At 36.6% G+C, this 20,785-nt stretch overlaps 1 long non-coding RNA gene across 1 annotated transcript in view; it reads right to left on the reverse strand.

Annotated features, from left to right (window-relative positions):
- Positions 1-707: 707 nt before the first annotated feature.
- Positions 708-20,785, reverse strand: part of LOC144658517 (uncharacterized) — a 108,499-nt gene continuing 88,421 nt past the window's right edge. The window contains exon 2 of the long non-coding RNA XR_013571735.1: positions 708-853. This is a non-coding gene — a long non-coding RNA (uncharacterized LOC144658517). The remainder of the gene's footprint in view (positions 854-20,785) is intronic.

Here is a 20,785-nt window from a genome sequence, read left to right on the forward strand (position 1 = left end):
ATAAAGGAGCCAAAAATGTACTAATTAACATAGTAAAATGTAAACAAATAGTCTACCAGCAAAGAATTACCATAACACTTTAAAATTAAGACCGATCTCAGTAATTCTTTTCTTGTTCAACGGAATAATTGTGGTACATCGAAATGTGAATTTATTTTGACCAATGCTTAAGTTTAAGGAAATAATCACAAACGATAGTTTCTCTGTTAGAATAAACCAGCGAGAACGTACGTTGAAGAAAGCTAAAAATTACCACAATAGACCATTTTTTAACGCTATCTTCGCAGCATTAGACGATAGTTCAAGTACTTCAGGCTCCATATATCATCGGTAGACGCTGGAGATCAAGGCTAGATTTTGAGATTTTTGCATCGTGAGAACGATGAAATTGTAGTTTTATGAAAAATCTGAACAAAATCATGACCACTCGCTCAAACCCGGGATACTTGATTATAACATCGTATAGTTAAAACTGCTGTTTAATATTTTAGTACTAAGAAGCCGTAGAACTTTGTCCGTTTAGATCTCCCAGCTATTAAAAACATGGGCAAGGTATTACGGTTCTCGACATTCGGTCGCCATTTTGTCCACGCGCAATGTTTAATACACATAGCCAAAGTCGATCAGATAAACGGCACGCCGACACCAAAGTATGCTTGTTGTTGTCAGAAGATAAAGCAAGGACTCTTAGTATCGTATACAGCAAATAAAACTTAAAACACCTTTTATTTTGAGCTGAAAATTAGGCCATAAATTGTGAAAAATATGTAAACAATCGATAGCAGAACTTCTCTGTCGTGCGCACTAGCCCATATCGACGCATGCGCACGCAAAATGCCCTCCTGCTGGGCCTCTGTAATGAGGGATTCTTGAGGACAGCGACAATGATGGCCAGGTTACTAAGGAATGCAAACATGGCAGATGGCCCATTTACAACAGCAAGGAGAATGTCGTTGATGTACGCGACCGTGTCGCTCCTTGCGATGCCAATCCATCCGGGAAGTCCACAAATAGCTCCGTTTTCCATTTCGTCCTGTGGAGAATTAGCTGACTAAGTGACAAAGTAATTGCAACAGTCCTCGCATGGTGTATTGCCTTCAAAGGGAAAATACGAGACTTTAAATTCTAACATGGACAATTTTACTCGTTCAAGAGCTAATAACTTTTAATTAAAGTCGAAATCGAAAAATATATGACACAGTATAGTTTTTGGCGGATCAGTGAGTGGTGAAAGCAAATTACTTTGTGTTCTTCTCGAGCTTCAATTGCACCTCGAGAAGAACACAAAGCGAGTTGATTTAAACTTGGACACAAAATTACGTTTTAACAAGTTTTAACTTTAGTAGCTTACAGCATTACCGTAAAGCGCGATTCATTGGATAAAATCAGTGCTAGTGAACCCCCATCACTCCACAATATATTTGTCAACTTTTAGCGAATCAGCTCCTAAACGCCCAAGAAAAAAGGTTTTAAAGTGTGGTACCCCTCCAAAAATTTTGTTTAATGAATTTATTGATTGCTGAATTTTCCTAAAAGTAAAGAAAAATCAGGAGGAATAAAAGCAGCATCAAAGGAGTCTGTATCCAGATTAGCAAGTTTCGGGCAAATATTTCGAATTAAGTTAAAGAATCTTATTTCTTAGCTTCTCTCGTGAAAATCTGCCTGTATTGCTCAAGCTTCATTTTACATCGATATCAAAGCCACTTGTACTAGAATAAAAAAATAAGAAATAAAAGATCTATTGCAGAAGTCAAAGCTTGGATTGAACTTAAATCAAAATTTACACAACAGAATCGGAAAGCGCGTTGAAAATTTTCAGCTAAGATACAAACAGCTTATATGAATGTTGCTCAAATAGGGGGAAAAAAAAACATTACCAAAATTCGCAATTTAGTAGTAAGGCAATACAACTCATCTTTACTCAACCTTTACTGAATTTTTACCTATAATGGCAATGTGTCAGCGAAAATAAATGACTTACCTTGTAGCCAAACCACGAAATCAAATAAGAAAAAAAATGGCTTCTTTCTGACCAGGTGTATGTTCTGATCACTTGTAAAGCAATGTTATTTCCTTAACATATCACAGACTCCCAGCAAAAGACAAGCGGATGGATTTTAGTCTAAACATATGGTCCTTAAAAATGTAGATAATCTCATTTAAATTCAGCAAATCTCAGCTTATTCAGTTTGGGTTTAAAAATATATATACGATTTCAACTACTAGTTGCGGCCTTTGTAATTATGAAAGTACCGATAGCATTAAAGCGTTTACGTCATTAGTTTCTTATTAATTACTGGTTCATTTATTATGTTACTTACCTTTCTTAATTTATATCTTCAAAATGAACGACTTACAACGTATTAGAATCTTTGACACTAATTATAACAGTACAATTTCTGGAAAATGACCAGCTGTAGTTTCTGCAATTGGGTTTTCTCGCTTGTCGGCAGGGTAAGTGCTAAGCCAAATGATTTACATTTGACAATATAACGGGTTGAGCGGTGAATCAAATGAGACACGTATTGGAAAAAATTACGATTTAGCTATCGTATAATTAGAATATATTTTCTAAGCATATCGAGGCTGAAGTTTGTAAAATAATTTCAGAATAAACCCGAGGCTGAGATTTTGAAAAGCAGTAAATTTTGCGTGTTAAAAATTTTTGAATACAATACAAAAGTATTATGTCAACTAAACAGTATAAATTTTCCTTTCTCTTGATAACAAAACTATGGAAAAACTCGGAGTTGTTAGATCTTCTGTAAGGTTGACCTCTCTCTTAGTCGGAAAGCGATTAAAGCCAATGGTGGAAAATGAGACTAATTTTCTAAACGTTTAATTTGCATAATGGGTTTGCGGATTTCCTTATATTTCTGAGTATCCATTAAATATAAGCAGAAACGGTTTCAAACGGACCCCAAATTGGACATGCTCTAAAAGGCTTTGGACATCGGCTCTTGTTTGAACGGCTTATCCTTGTAAAATTAAGTAAACTTGCTCGGTAGTTAAATTGTAATTTTATACTACGTGTTTCATTTTATTCACTGCTCAACCTGTTATATCACTGAACTCATTTGGCTAAGTTTCAATAAGCACTTACCCGGCTGGCGAGCGAGAAAAACCAATTGAAGGAAGAACAGCTGGTCAATTTTCAGAAATATGATGTTATAATATACGTCAAAGAGTCTATTGCGTTATCGAATTAACCATCGAATATATATCGGGCAGTGAAGTCAGTTGTATAAAAAATCAATCAGTATATTAATAACAACCTTGTGACATGATCGCTCTAATGATTTTCGGTACTTTTATAATTGCGTGCGCGCAAAGGCCACAACTTGCCATTGAAAACACTTTTATGTATTTAAACCCAAATTGAATCGGCATAAACTGAGAGTTACTGAGGTTAATTTGAATACGATTTTTATCTACAGTTTATGGACAAAATGTTAAGATTGCAATTCACCAGCTTAGTTTTTTGGGAGTCTCTGATACGTTAAGGAACCGGATCAGAAAGAAGCATTTTTTTAAGTTGATTTCCTGATTTTTGGAATAGGTGAGTCATTTATTTTAGCTGTTAAAATTGCAATTATAGGTTAAAATCGGTAAATATAGAGGTTAAGATGTAATGCTGCTCTACAACTGTACTGTATTGCTAATTTTTTGTAATATTTTAATCGTGGCGATATTGGAGAAAAATTTTGCATTTGCTGCATTTATCTCGGCCGGATATTTCATTTGTAATTAATGCCAATTTACCGATAGATTTCCAGTTCGAGCGAGTGAAAGTTAACTCTAGCCGTTCGAATAGGTTATTTTGTTTCTTTGATCTTATGTCAACGGCAAGCCGTTCGAACGGATGGCGAATTTTTCTGAGCGGGTGCACTGGAGCTCACTACCTGTTCGGATGGAGATTTTTCTGAGCCGTTCGAACAGATGAATTTTTTCTCAACAGATCACCTATGGCCCATAGGTGCAAGAAAACTTTAAATCGCTCATGGTTAAACTGAATGTCTTATGGTACAATAAATCTCGTGGTTAAATATTCCTGTCTCACTTTTCTTGATTGTGATTGTTTCCAAAATTAAAATTGGCATCGCTGCGCTCCATTGGGTTGCTGGCATATGCACGTACACATCAAAAACTTTTAAAAACTTTTCTGTGATATATCGGAGGTGATCTTTTATTTCTTGCCGTTTTCACAGTTTGAACAATTTTACTGTACGCAATATCATTTCTACGAGATATTCGGTTTAAAAGTAAGCTTCACTAATACGGCAAAGGATTTTTTTTGAAATTACTTAAAAAAAACTGTGAGTCAGTTTGTAGTCACAGATCGCGCTCGAATTAGATGGGGTAGACATGATTTTCAGAACAAGTTTAGATTAAATAAATTAACTTTGCTCGAGCTTTCTGTTTTGTCGTCGTTCAGCACTTCGAAAAACGTCACTTAGAATTTCGTTATCAATCAAACATTGACAAAATGTAGTGGGCAATTTCTACTCACCATGTTACTATTTTGTATATTAGGATCAAATACTAAATTTTGCGCAGTGTATTTTTCATCTTTGAATTCATTAAAAAAAATATGTTAAAGTTAAAGTTTTCTAAATCCTCGAACTTCTTCCCTTAATAAGTGTGGTCCGCACATCCTAACGTTTGGCTATTACTAGTTATTATCATTAATTTCAGCATTTAATCGATTTGCGCCGAAGTTAACTTTTACTATCCCCATAACAGACGTCGTAATGTTGGATATTTGGAACCATTTCAGAAAATAATTAAGGAAATTAACCTCACACACATTGGTATTTTTGGAAATTTAGGCATCAAATTCTTCCGAAAGGACGAAATGGTAACCAGTGGTGATGAGTGGCAAACGGTGATAAGTGTAGATCGCGCCATTTGTGGGCTACCTCCTTTTATTGGCATCGCAAGGAACGACACGGTCGCCTACACGCAGTATCAAAATTAATAAATCGAAATGGAGATGAGACAAGATGAAATGAAATGAAAGCCTTAGTAAAAGGTTTTTTTACGCCCACTGAAAAGAATAGATATCATATAAGATAATTATTAACTTAAATTAACCAGCGTTTTAAAACAAGTCAATTTTTCCACAGGACAAAATTATGGCTACAAATGAAAGTTTCGCCATTTGTGGGCTTCCTGGTTTTATTGGCATCGCAAGGAACGACACGGTCGCCTACATCAACGACATTCTCCTCGCTGTTGTCAATGGACCATCTGCCATGTTTGCATTCCTTAGTAACCTGGCCATCATTGTCACTGTCCTCAAGAATCCTTCATTACAGAAGCCCAGTAACATTCTACTGTGCAGCCTGGCCTTTACAGATTGCCTCACGGGAATCACTGCTCAGCCAATGTTTATCGCGTGGCGATTTTTCCTTCAAAGAGCCCAGCAATCGTGTTCACACCAACGTTTGATGTTTGACGTGTATTACACTTTCAATGTGTTAACAGTGGGCCTGTCGTTCAACAACATCGTCATTATAAGTTTTGATCGCCATTATGCATTGTCAAAAACATTAGCATATCGTGCAAATGTCACCAAAAAAGGTACGGTATTTTTCCTTTATAAAAACTGTCTGTGTATTCGTGTCCAGGTTGGCAAGGTAATCGAAAACCAAACTAAATATGCTCCAAACACGCACACATATATTAACACTCACACACGCACGCAAAGACTTGGGAAAACCTATTAAAGATTTTCTGGATTGTAATATTAAAATTTACCATTTTATTATTAGCAGAACTTTTTAACGCCTTATCATACCAAATTATTTTGGATTTTTTAGTATTTTATTTTTGTATTTGGACCACAATGAAAACTAAGGGGCGAAGTTTTTTTACCCACAACTCTGGATTAAAAATTAATGGTTGGTACAGAATGCTAGGAATAATTTGGATTGCCTGCATTACAAAACACCCATGTAGTCGAGATGATATGCACAGTCCTGGCACGAGTAAACATTGCGTAACAAATATGGCGGCCGACCAAGAGGCTGCCATTGCAACCATTATCGCAGCAATTTTTCTACTTAATAAAGAGGAGGAAGAAAGTATGGAGACTCACTGCAATGGATTTGTCGAACATTAGGCAGTGCTTTTCGCAAAGGAGAGAGACACATCCCTCGAATCACGGGCTATACCGTCCGCCAGCTTGGATTTTCGTTCGCAACATTCTGTTCATTCTGCCCCTGGTAGCAGAATGGACAGAACGGCGTTCTGTTCATTCCGGAATAGGTATACGGAATAGAAAACCGCGCACATTTCACATTCTGAACGTGCTCATTCCAGAATTGTGAATAAAAAAACGCGCCCTTTGTCTTAGTCTGGGCACAAGGTTACTGGTTTCCAGTAGGGTTTTTAAGAATAACAGCCGGCGATTCGGCGAATTTTCATTGAGAACACAACAAGTGCCGGGCAAGTGATTATTATAAGAATTAGTTTTCAGGCGATGCAATAGTCACTTTATACTATAAAAACCGGCCGAGGCTTGTAGCTTAGCCCAGTGGTGGTCTACTTAGCCATGCTTTTAGCTCCTCTCAGCTATAAACTAGGGCTAACCGACTTAGTCTCCGTTTGATAATTAGCCTAATCCTTTCAATTTCTGTGCTTTTAGGTACACTGAGAGTTGTCATCCTCGCCAGCATCGTTTGGCTGCTGTATGCAATCTTCGCTAGATTCATTTTGCCTAGCTTCTTTAGATACATTGCACACCTCATTTCTGCTTTTTGGTTCATTGTGATCCCAATTGTCAATCACATCAGAATTCTGTTTGCCATTCGTCGTCACAACCGTCAAATGGGCGATGCTGTTGCTGCACATCAGATGTCAGCGCTATTCCGGCGAGAAAAGAAAGTGGCTCTTAATATGTGGATCCTTGCCATCTTTCTTTTAGCTTCCTTAATGCCAGCTTTATCTATGAAAATATTTGAAGTTCATTACCCTCGAGTGCACGCCATTGCGTTACCTTGGTCTATAACAGTGCCATTTATGACGTCATGCATTAATCCCGTGCTTTATCTTCGGCGGAATCCAGATCTCAGAAATGCAGTGAAATCTTTGATGAACATTTAACGCTTTTTAGTCACGATTGTATTTTTCAGTTGTTTAAAATATACATGTCAAGTTTTAAGTTTCAAGTCATATTTATCAACAACAGTCATATACTAATCAACGCATCGATTAGTAATTTGTTAAACAAGTTTGTATAGCTTTAGAAACTGCGTTTTCAGGAAAACAGGCTTAACACCCGCTGTGCAGAGTTTCTTTCAAGGTTATCGGGAATTTTTATCGGAAAGCCGCAATCGATTAATAAAGCGTTTAGTTTTTGCCTACATTTGTACTACAAACTATATTAAACTTCGAATACTGCATTTAAATTTCTAGCTTTCTGATTGGTTCACTGAATCCCGGTTATCAGCTCGTATACCTATGTTTGACCTTATATGGGAAATGAGTGCGGCAAGTGCCGCTCAGCGTAAAATTTTTCTGCGGGAAGCAACAGTTCCATCAAAAAATGGTTTTAAACAGCAAATTTGGCGGGCTTTATGAACAAGAAATAATTAGCGGTGCCTACAAAAACCACAGAAATGCCATAGTAAATTTAACTACGCACAACAAAAGGATAGACGCGAAAAGTTTAATTAATAATACTTTTAAACGCACAACAAGAGCGAGTGAATAAAGTAGAAAGCAGCAAATAATTTCCGAAAGAACGGCAAACTGACACAGTCATAAAAACTAGGCTCAGCACTTCAGTAAAGTTTGTTACCTTTCAATCTTGGTTTTGTTCTTTTATACTTCAATAAACCTGTTCCACTTTGAGCTCAATTTTGCTTCAAATAATAAAGCAGTCTTGATGACAGCCGTGGAGCCGTAAAGAAGTACAATGTAAATACTTGCTTCGTTCGACCTGCACACGACTTGTAGTTTCCAGAAAAGCTTTTGCTTCGGATCTTGTAAATCTTAACTGTTGTCACAATTTCCAGGATATCTAGACAACTTTAGAGGGGATTGTTCGAGGAAAATCTTGGGAAGAAAACTCTCTCGCTCGCTTTCCTCGTATGTTTCATTCAACGCAAGAAGTGAACACCGCGCCAGAAATTTTCGCGCCTCCTCATACTATCACTTCGTTTACATCAAAATGAAATGTCCAGTCGATTTAAACTTTTGAAGATTTAATAAAACAATTATTCCATTCGCCCTTGTTGGATACGAGTCGTTATAGCTAACTCGGTGCTTCGCGCCTCCTTGGCTATTTACCACCTCGCATCCAACGCGGGCTCATGGAATAATTGTTAAATATTCATTACTTCATTTGCTTTTCTTGACTCTCTGCAGTGTATATTAATATGCTGGAGCGCATGGTCACGTGTCCAGCCTCAAGGTGTCTCTCCTCGACGTTAAAGAGGGCTTGGGAACGACATCGGGGTTTAAGTATTTTTCCCACACCAAGCATTTCCTATATTTTAAAGAAACGGACGTACTGACTTCGTGTTTTGATGTTACAAGCGAATGTCAGAAGCAAACAGAGCAAAATTCGAATTTCGCGTCAAGAGTCAAAAAATCGATTCTTCTTTACTTTCTTTCTACAAATATCCTTAGGTCAAATTTGCCATAGTGTTTTTCGCTCGAAACTCTTAAAATTCATGAAAATCCAATAAAAAGATCTTCGTCTCATGTGCTCAAAAATTGATCATGCTCAGTAACATTATCAGTCAGACAATCCAGGGAATCAAGCTCACGAGGCACCGGTGGGGATCAGTTATGCAAGGATTACGGGCCTATTGTAGTCATTTTCAGAAAGGTACAGCTTTCAATGTTATGAATTGGCGGAATTTTTTGTTTACTTTACTGAATTTGGAGAGACTGGTTTTCCGTTGACGGAATTCATTTTTGCCAAATATTCTCTTGTTTTGCGATATACAGCAAGTCGCATGGCACGAAAATTTACTTACGAGTTCTAACAAGCCGCAGAAGGGGGGACATCGTCCGAGTGTTTCGCAAGTGACGCTGCAGTTGTTGTCGCTGCTTCATTACCATAACATGACAGGATACTGTTGTATTAAACAAATAAACAAACCTTGATAACCTTGTATTCAGCTGTACGTTTCGTTGTTTTAGCAGTATTTTGATTCCATGTATCAAAAAATTAATGAAATTATCATAACCTTATTTAGTGCTGTTTTTGTGAATAAATTGATTATTTTGTAAGAAAATACTCGTAAACGGAAAATTTTTCTGTAAGATTTACCTCTCGCTTAAGCGATTAAAGACAATGATGGAAAATGAGACTAATTTTCTAAACGTTTAATTTGCATAATGAGTGTTGCGGATTTCCTTATCTTTCCGAGTATCCATTAAGCAGAAACGGTTTCAAACGGACCCTAAATTGGAAATGCTCCCTTTTTTTGATCGGTTTATTCTTGTAAAATTAAGTTAACTCGCTCGGTAGTAAAATTGTAATTTTCTACTACGTGTTTCATTTGATTTACGGCTCAACCCGTTATATTATTGATTCAAAACTCATTTGGCTAAGTTGATAAGCACTTATCCGGCCGGCGAGCTAGAAAAACCAATTGAAGAAAGAAAAGCTGGTCAATTTGCAGAAATGGAGACAAACTAACTCCCGAGTTAGGATTTCGAGTTGGATTTCGAGTTGGATTTCGAGTTAGGATTTCGAGTTGGATTTTCGAGTTGGATTTTCGAGTTAGGATTTCGAGTTGGATTTTCGAGTTGGATTTTCGAGTTGGATTCTCGAGTTAGGATTTTTTTGGCGGGATTTTTTTGGCGCGTTTTTTTGGCGGGGTTTCCAATAAGTTTTCAGTGGTTTTACAAAACTTACTTTGCCAGCGGCGCTGCAAAAATTTTTTTTGGGATCACTTTCTTGGGGAGCTTGGAAACCAGGCTTGATTTGGTAGCCGAGCCTTCTCCTCACAATGTGCAAAATTTTCATAGAATATATATCCACTGAAACTTCTTGAGAGTATCAGATGTTTGTTTAGAAATGTCAAGCGATTCCAAAAATTGTTTTGGTTTTCTAGTTTACGAAATATCCGAACTTCGGTATACAGTGGAACCCCGATATAACGATCTTCGATATAACGATATTCCCGGATAACGATGAATATGTTATGTCCCGGCAATAGTAAAATGTATGGGACGGAAACCCGATATAACGATTCCTCGATATAACGATATAATTTTACTGCCCCCTTGGCATATCGTTATATCGGGGTTCCAATGTACTATAAAATCGCTATGTTCTCGACAGTATGAAACAGAAAACAAGTCACGCAAACGAATACGAATGAATGGATGAATATCTCTATTTCCTTTAAAAACCCAATAAGAATATTCGAAGTTTGTTTAGAAATGCCAAGCGATTCTTAAAATTATTTCGGTTTCGAAGTGGACGAATTTTTCGAGCTTGTGTATACCATAAAATCGCTAACAATACACCCGCTCATCTTTATTTCGATGTGCTACACAAACAAGACGGATCGAAATCCGCCAATCACAGCCCACTAGCATGACCTTCTGAACTTGTGGGCTCATTTCCGACCGGTGTTGATTTCATGCAAATGAGCCCACAAGTTCAGAAGGTCATACTTGTGGACTGTGATTGGCGGATTTCGATCCGTCTTGTTTGTGTAGCACATCGAAATAAAGATGAGCGGGTGTATTGTTAGCGATTTTATGGTATACACAAGCTCGAAAAATTCGTCCACTTAGAAACCAAAATAATTTTAAGAATCGCTTTGCATTTCTAAACAAACATCGAATATTCTTATTGGGTTATTAAAGTAAATAAAGATATTCATCCATTTATTTATTTGTGTGAGGTTTTCTGTTTCAATATTGCTCACTTCCGGACTGAGCCAAATTTTTTGTGTCGAGAACATAGCGATTTTATGGTATACCGAAGTTCGGATATTTCGTCAACTAGAAAACCAAAATCATTTCTTGAATCGCTTGACATTTCTAAACAAACATCTGATACTCTCAAGAAGTTTCAGTGGATATTCTATGAAAATTTTGCACATTGTGAGGAGAAGGCTCGGCTACCAAATCAAGCCTGGTTTCCAAGCTCCCCAAGAAAGTGATCCCAAAAAAATTTTTTGCAACGCCGCTGGCAAAGTACGTTGTGTAAAACCACTGAAAACTTATTGGAAACCCCGCCAAAAAAACGCGCCAAAAAAATCCTAACTCGAGAATCCAACTCGAAAATCCAACTCGAAAATCCAACTCGAAATCCTAACTCGAAAATCCAACTCGAAAATCCAACTCGAAATCCTAACTCGAAATCCAACTCGAAATCCAACTAGAAATCCTAACTCGGGAGTTAGTTTGTCTCGTGTAAACCCGGCTTTAGTCGGCAAGAGATAAAGGTAATTGATGGAAAATGAAGTTTATTTTCCAAAAGTTTTCACTGCATTATGGTTGTTATGGATTCTTTTGTCTTTTCGCTCATTTCCTCTTTCAAGGATTTAAATTAACAAGCAGAAAATTAGTTGTAAATGGACCCTGAATTGAATGAGGTTTAGGCGACATTGTTTTAATAAATTTTGATCTTTTCATTCTTGCAAAATTTGGTAAACTCTCTTTTTTATACGTAGATAAATTCTTATTTTATTACTTCGAATTCGTGTATAGTTCACTTGCATGATGTACCGCACAACCCATTACCAATGGAAGAAAGTATAGCCGGTCCATTTCCAGAAATGTTAATGGTACAAAATTAGCGTCAAAGATTCTTTTGTGTTTTCACTCATCTAAAGGATATAAATAAACAATCAAGCGGAAAAGTCAGTTAGACAATAAGAAGATACCATTTTAAGATTTCTATGGCGCAAATTAACATGTTAATATGACCAAATGCGCCTTACAAATATATAGAAAAAAATAAAAATACTAAGAATATAAGAGTTTAAAACTAGCTATTGACAATGATGTACATATGACTAAAAAAAATACTAAGAATAAATGGACTCTGAAGAAGCTTGCGAAGTAAACAATTAATACTTTAGATACTTACTTGGGTAAAAGCCGCAAGTTGCGATTAAAAATCCATTTAACACCGAAAAACAATCAGATTTGCTGTATTTCAGTGGGATTCTGTACCCTAGAACCAAATTGAGAAATTAAACTGTACGAGGTTGATTTTTACTGGACGTCCATGGTAAGTTAAATTAAAAACAAGCGCTAGCTTGTAGCTGGCATTTTTTTACATGTGATCTGATACCACTAAGTATTCTTACTTCTTACAGAATCACACGTGAACCTGCTCAAAAAGAGGAATTGTTTTTCTAATTCTCCTGATTTGGCTGCTGTTGGGTAAGTCTCGATAAGTCATTTCTCAGTTTTCGCTATTCGTATTGCAATTATAGGTTGCAATTTAAAAAGGGCTAGAGATACAAGCGAATTATTACGCTATAGTTGGAAAGTAATTACTTTTAATGCGCAAGGCCATCTTTACAAAATGTTTCGTTTCCTTATCGCCCTCTCTCCCTCTCGTAAAAGTGTCAGTGGAATTAAAAAAAAAGAATTAAATGGGGAATCTCGGTCCTAGATAAAGCCTGACTGCTAAGAAGACTTTCTGACTACAAAGTTGACCTGAAAACGTGGTCTTTTTAAAGCTCGCTATATTTAAGAAGCAGAAAACATATCCGTGTTTCTATGGAGTTAAGGAAACCATAGCGGAAGTTTGGGAGAATGCGAAACGGCGCGCGAGTACATGCAGGCCATAGGCGAGTGTTTTCCATCATCGCTTTTTCGAGTTCTCCCTACTAAAATATGACGAGTGTTTCTTGATGGAATCGGGAAGAAAGGTTTCTATTTCTTTTAGAAAACGCTGAGAGTAAAAGCTAAAAAGGAAAATCACTCATTTACATCTCACAGTGTTTGATGAAATAAACTTTATTCATCACTTGTGTTTTGGCTTGTTAAAACATTATGAAGTTTTAGTGATACTTTAGTTTAAAAACAGTGTGTTTTTAACGCGTTTTCATGATCTACGATGCTCTGAATGCTGGACAGTTTCGCTATTGGCAATTCAACTGGAATTTACGAGGTATTTGCAATTAATTAACAAGCAGAAAATTACGTATAAATGTACCCTGAATTGAAAAAGGGTTTGGCGACATCGTTTCAATAATTTTTGATCGGTTCATTCTTGTAAAATTACATAAACCCACTTTTTATACCTTTACTTCGAATTTGTCTTTCACTTGCATGATTCACCCCGCAGCCCATTACATCGTTGTTGTATTTAAATCATTTGTTTAATCACTTAAGCAACCGGCGATAATTACACCTAATGAAAGAAAGTACAGCCGGTCAAATTTTAGAAATGTTAATGGTACATTTGTATGATTAGCTTCAAAGATTCTTTTGTGTTTTCGCTCATCTAAAGGATATAAATAAACAATCAAGCGGAAAAGTCAGCTAGATATTTAATGGACTCTGAAGAAGTTGTGAAGTAAACACATTAGTACTTTAGATACTTACTTGGGTAAAAGAGGCAAGTTGCAGTTGAAAATACATTTAACGCCGAAGTAAATAAACCTAACAGATTTGCTAAATTCCAGTGGGAATATTTTTACATTTAGAACCAAGGTAAAACCCACTAGCGTACGCGGTAAGGAAACAAGCACTATCTTTTTTTCTATTTATTATATTTTTAAAAGTGATCGACGCAGGCAGCTAAAAATTTTTATTTTCTCTAGAATCACCGCGTGCACCTGGTCAGAAAGAGGGATTTTTCTTTTGATTCTTCTGGTTTTGGTTTCTGGGTAAGTCATTACTTTTCCAAATTCGTATTGCAGTGATAGGTTGCAGTTTAAAGTAGCTACGTCACGGGGATTTCGCAGATTTTTGGTCTAAACTGTTCTGAATTTAGTGGTAGGCAACTTAACACATGAAAAACATTATTATTGAACTTCTAAAGGAAGATATAACCTTAATTTGGGGATAGAAATCAAACTACGGCTATAAATATCGATTTTTTTGAAGACGCGCGAAAACGATTGAAAAGTTGAGCCTTATTTTTTCAAGTTATAATCCGTTTCATCCTAGCCATCTGTAGCCAAAGACGCTTGTTAACAGATTTAGTACTCTAATAAAGCAACTGGAAAGGAAGGAAAGGAAAGCAGTCGTAATAATCTTGTTTTCAGTCAAGAAAGTAAAACCATATGCCATTCATTTTTTGCTCCAGTTTATTGTTTAATCCCTCGTTTAATTTGCAAGTATCAAATGGTGAAGATATATAAGAAAGACTTTTCATAGAAAACAGGGGTGATGTGCTCGTTATTAAAAGACTTGCTTCTCACACACTCAATCTGGAGGTATGTTGTTGTTTCCTTTTTTTTTTTTTTTTTACTGTCCCAAAACATTGGATCGGTCGGGTGATGGGAAACGCGACATTTTATTGGGATTTTCTAGCAACAATTCAGCGGTTATTATCGTGATATTGCTTGAAATTTGACAATCATATAATCCGCTAGCCAAATTTTGACTTTAGATCAATCCAAGCTTTCACTTTTGTCATCAATCATTTTCTCATAAAAATTGCTTCGAAATTAATTTGAATTACTGCTTGAGCAATACGGACAGATTGTAAGCAACAAAAAAATAATTTTGGCCTGTAAACTTTCAATATAAGGAATGAATTCGCCCGAAATTTGATAATCTGGAGACTCCTTTGATATAGTAAAATCGGTTTGGAAAATTCATCGACAATGAAAATTTTGTGTTTAATTTGTTGGAGTCCACAGACTATAAGTTAACTTTTATGAATGCAGTATCAAAATTAATAAATCGAAATGGAGATGAGACAAGATGAAATGAAATGAAAGCCTTAGTAAAAGGTTTTTTTACGCCCACTGAAAAAGAATAGATGTCATATAAGATAATTATTAACTTAAATTAACCAGCGTTTTAAAATAATTCAATTTTTCCACAGGACAAAATTATGGCTACAAATGAAAGTTTTGCCATTTGTGGGCTTCCTGGTTTTATTGGCATCTCAAGGAACGACACGGTCGCCTACATCAACGACATTCTCCTTGCTGTTGTCAATGGACCATCTGCCATGTTTGCATTCCTTAGTAACCTGGCCATCATTGCCGCTGTCGTCAAGAATCCCTCATTACAGAAGCCCAGTAACATTCTACTGTGCAGCCTGGCCTCCGCAGATTGCCTCACGGGAATAACTGCTCAGCCCATGTTTGTCGCGTGGCGATTTTTCCTTCAAAGAGCCCAGCAATCGTGTTTACACCAACACTTGATATATGAGGTGTACCACACTTTCAATGTGTTAACAGTGGGCCTGTCGTTTAATAACATCGTGATTATCAGTTTTGACCGCCATTATGCATTGTCAAGACCATTGGTATATCGCGCAAATGCAACAAACCAAGGTGAGTTTTTGTTTGTCATTTATGACGTTATTCTTTTGATTTATTTTTTGGATGAAAGAGTATTCGATCAATTTTTTCATCCCGATTGACTGTATTGGCACAAACACTTAACAGAAACATGTCTGATAAGACTTTTGTGTCTGGTTAAGCTTTGGTAGTCATTAGCAGCAACAATGACGTATTTTTGGTAAGCATAGCTGAGAGAAAAAAAATTAGTAAAAGCCACCAAGTTTGGTGGTTAGCTTTAATCGTTTTGAAGTTGCACATCTTCAAAGTTGGAACGGGTCTTAAAAGCGTATCCATCCCCCCCCCCCCCCCCCCCCCCTATTTTTTTTTTTTTTTTTTTTTTGGGGTGGGGCCGGTCGCCTGTGTCCCCCTTTTTTTTTTGGCCCGCGTTTTTTTTTTTTTGGCTTTTTTTTTTTTCCCCTTTTTGGCGTTTGTTATAATTTTTATTTTTATATCCCCGCCCCCCCCTCGAGTCAAACGCAGGTCTGATAAGCGACCTTTGCTTATGATCCTTAAACCTAGTAATCACAAGTTTATAAAGTCCTGTGGGGAACTTCAATTCATCCATAAACCATTCCCAGAGCTAACTTAGATTTCGTTTCATAATTAGGCTAACGTTTGCAATTTCTGTGTGTTTTTCAGGCGCAATGAGAATTGCCCTTCTCGCCAGCATCATATGGCTACTGTTTACAATCCTCGTTAAATTCATTTTTCCTTATAACATAGCGTTCATTACGTACCTCACTGCTGTATTGTGGCTCATTCTGGCCCCAATTGTCAATCACATCAGAATGCTGTTTGCCATTCGTCGTCACAACCGTCAAATAGGCGATGCTGTTGCTGCCCAACAGATGTCAGTGGTGTTGCGGCGTGAGAAGAAAGTGGCTCTTGATATGTGTGTTGTCATGATCGTCCTTCTGGCTTCCAATGTGCCAATTTTTTTCATGGGAAGTGTTCAACTTCACTACCCTCGAGTGCACGCCATTATGTTGCCTTGGGTTTTTACAGTGGCATTTATGACATCATCTTTTAACCCTCTGTTTTACCTTTTGAGAGATAGAAATCTCAGAAATGCAGTGAAATCTATGATGAACATTTAATTCTTTCTTTTTCAAGGCTGGTGAACATCCTAATTTTGATCTCCTTGTAATTGAAACAATAGTGTTATGTATTCAAAGTTACAAGCATTGCATTGGGAGTAAGTAATGTACTGTAAGCATTGTTTTGTTAGATATACTGTGTTAAAAAAAATCTTAAAAAATAACACGATGGTAAATTCGAGTTTAGATAAGATAAGATAAGATAAGATAAGATAAGATAAAACAATGGAATGAATAAGACAATAGAATCGGTAACTAGTTAACGTTGAAACAGATATCGAGGAAAGAGTCTTTACAAGTATTGTCCATCGGTTGAGAAAATCAACTGATTTTATACGCGTCTTAAAAATGTCCACGGATTCAGAAGAGCTTATAAAGTGAATAAGGTTTGACCAAATAGCTAAATCGTAATTAGTTTCTTTTTATTGTAAATTGCCAAATTTTAAGGGTGTTTGTTTTACCCTCGGCTAGATACCCCTGACACTTAAATAAAGTTATCGATTGATTGATTGATTGATTGATTGATTGATTGATTGATTGATTGATTGATTGATTGATTGATCGATTGATTGACCGAAAAATAGCTCGTGTTTGCCATATGCAAGTGTTCGAAATCTAGCTAGGTACTGTAAGACAAAATCCGTATCTCTAAGATAACACTGACTACTATTGTTAGCCACAAAGAAGTCCTAAATATAGGGTGGTACCAGATCGTTTTTAACTTTGAACATTATGGTTTCGATGGCTTGCAGCCAGAGAAATGTATGCAACTGTCTTAAATAATTATAAAACAAAGAAAACCGTGTTTTATTGCTTCGCTTCTCTGTTAAAAGGCACGCAAAGCAATTATTGCACGACTAAGAAAGCTGACAGGGCCAATATTTACTAAATTCAGCCAATCAGAATGCTTTATTACCAGTCAATTTTTCAATCGAGTTCAGTACTTTTAAACATATGAAGAGGTGCATGAAAATGAAATATGATTAAGAGATGTTGAACCAGTGAAAAAGCAGTCAAACATCGATCGGTCTAGAACGTCTAGAACCATAGACAGTACGAGGCGGGAGGGGGGGACGCGAGGGGGATGCACCCCCCTAGCACCGAAAATTTTCGGGTAAAATGCTTGGAATTCGGGTAACAAGCCTAGCTAAAGAGAACAAAATAGAAAATAAGCCGATAAATCTCAACATTACGTTCAAAACGAACTAGATCGACAGAAAAAGTATTAAAAACATACCGAACTTTGTGGTTCAAAAGTCTAAATTTCTCATTTATCTGCTTTCGGTTCCTCTCGCAAATTACTATAAATCATGTTCGTTTTTTCTCGCCTTTGCTCAGAACATCATTCAATGTTTCTCAAGAGATCTTGCCATTTAATTGTAGTTGTTTATGGTACAGTGCTGTTTAGGTTCGGCTTGGCATGGCTCCCCATTATGTGTGAAAAATTCCCCATGTTCAAAGCAAAATTAAGATGTTACTAAAAAGGTAACCTAATATGCATACAGAATTTAATTTATCACCTCATAAATTGGTTTGCTACCGTATTTCCGTGTAACGTCTTCTTAAGAACTTCTTGCACATTATCGAACATTTAATTAATATGTTAATTAGTTCTGTATTGATTCTGTAATACCTATTTTTTTTCCTTTATATCTTCTGCGTTGCTTCCGATTTTTATTCAGTTCACCCTAAGTTTTGTTCTCTCTTGTATTGTAAGTCTTGTAATTTGGTAATACCTACTGTTTTTTTCTTTTGTAACGTCCGCTTTGCTACCGTTTTTCTTTTTTTTTAGTTTACTGTTTAGTTTTATTCTTCTCTTGCATTGTAACTTTTGTAAATAAAGTGTCATGTAACCTTTTTTGTGAGCAATTAATAAAAAAAAAGGAAAAAAAGAAAATTTAAAAAAAGAAAAAAATGTTAATTAGTTCTTATTAACCGAGCTTAGTCGGTCTGTATGGAAGAATCTTGACCTCGGTCGTGATGATATGGCCAAAGACGGAAATTTAAATTCGCTTATTAATGTAGAGGGTTCGTACTCACTGACTTGCTGGCGAACGGAGACGAAAAATTTGGACAAAGGAAGGTCAACACAGATGAAAACATTTTACCGTGTGTAAGCTTAAATAAAGCTGCGTAATTTGGATTTTTTAGCAATACGCGTTTTACTTTTTAGCTGACCTTCCCAGCTACACTCAAGTATAAAGGAAGATAAGAGACCTCACCACTTCTACAAGGTGCGTAAGGTCGGTTTACCACCTTAACAACATATGATGGTGAAAGTTGGATAACCGACTACACATATTTAACCACCTTTAATCTAATGTAAATCCATTTTCATGCTGTGCAAGCTCACTGTCGGGTAGGTTTTCAATTTCTTTAGCCTCTTTCATTGAATGACAAAATAATTTTGCAGGCATTGAATCGCTTTTATATATATAATAATCGTGTTGATCGTGAGTGCTTTTGGGCTTCTGACCTTGCAGAAACTTCGCAACCTCGTCTCCAGCTATTGCTTGATGGCATTCGTGCGCTGAACTTAAATTTGCCAAAGTTTACTCGTTCTCTTTATTTTTTTACCTTTTTTCTCGTCAGGTCTTTTGGTTCTTCCATTTAGTGGTTTTAGCACAAGGAAGTCAATATTTTTTGTTTACTTTCGTTTGTAACTTTCCTGCAGCAATTTTAACAGCTGAACTGGTCTAGATACCGGTCGAGACGGGGAAATCTGGACCGCGATCAGTATCGTTTTTAGCCAATCAAATTCACGAATTCGGTAGTTCCCAGTCCTTGTGAGACACGGGCATATAATAAAATATCTTTTAAAAGAAATCAAAACAACAAATACCGGGCTGTATTTGTGACACAATGGACTAGGTTTTATACATCAAAATTCTAACTTGGCTTTTAGTCCCAATGGATATTATTTTCCTAAGACTGGGAGCCAAGTTAGAGAATTTATATATAAAAGTAGGGTTTATATAAAATGCACGAACTCGAAAATAGAGCCATTCTGAGATTTTTGTGGTAGATTTACTGACATGGCAAGTAATAAAAACAAGAATCACAAATTGAAAAACAATAATAAGTAAGTTGGTAAGTGAATTATGAGAATTCCTCGCTGAAATACATGTTAATGACCGAGACAGCCATTCAAGTAACAAATTGGTGCATTATTGTTGTATAAACTAGTATTACCTATCGGTAAGTGCCAAGAGCGAAATACTCATGTTTTTCAAAGAACAGATATTGAATGGTTTTTGATAGAACTATATTTGAAATGACCAAAATATGGTAAATTGTATTTAAGGTAATATGCTAAAAAAGTGCTACTGGTGTCATAAATGACACAGGGAGCCCGGGCGCCGAGTTTCAGCGCGTACCGCAATCGCGCACTCTACACACTAAACGACACAGATGTCTGCTACGTAGCACGGGTACAGATTGATACTCGACATCTAAATTCTTTTCAATGTTAAAATGTCACAAAATGTAGGAAAAATGAGGTTTAATCACTGTTTAATACAACACGCGAGGAAAAAGAAGGAATTGCATTCAAGAACTTCTTATACAAATCCCAAAATCAAACTGCTAAGATGCTTTAAAAAATAATTTTCAGTAAACAGTTGAGTCAGATTCGTCTCGACTGATGTCAAACGTAAATTAACAAACTTCACGGTATTATTTGGAGACATATAAAATTATTTTCCGTTAGAAGCTTGACTTTTGTGTGTATGAATGCAGTAATTTTAGTGAGTCGTTTGATTGATTTATTCCTACGCGGAGCTGCGGCAAAATACTTTTTGAATCACGTCACATACATAAACACAATCAACACTAAAAAAAAGCATTTACCCGACCGCACCAAAGTAAACCGTCCGTGTTTTCATTCTTCCGGACCCGTCACGCTTTGACCTGATTTCATTTTCGACGTCATCTTGCCGATAACCTAAAGTGTTTATCGGTGGGAGAGACCACATGATTAACAGCGAGCCGCGTGGACCCATTTTGTCATTGCCCAGAGGAGGAGAGGGACCAGTTGGGAGAACAACAACCAAATATGGGTACACACCAAAAGGTAGATCCGCCCATACTCAATACGCACACGGCCATGCGCCGACAGCCTCGCCTCTTGGCTCGGCTGTCTCGTTGGCAATAATATTATAAATTATTATGTTGATTGATTGATTGATTGATTGATTATATAAACACAGGAAGAATAATGGGGTTCCA

The sequence above is a fragment of the Oculina patagonica genome, chromosome 6 (assembly GCF_052425735.1).
Source record: "Oculina patagonica isolate OP01 chromosome 6, crgOcupat, whole genome shotgun sequence".
In the NCBI taxonomy this organism is placed as follows: Eukaryota; Metazoa; Cnidaria; class Anthozoa; order Scleractinia; family Oculinidae; genus Oculina; species Oculina patagonica.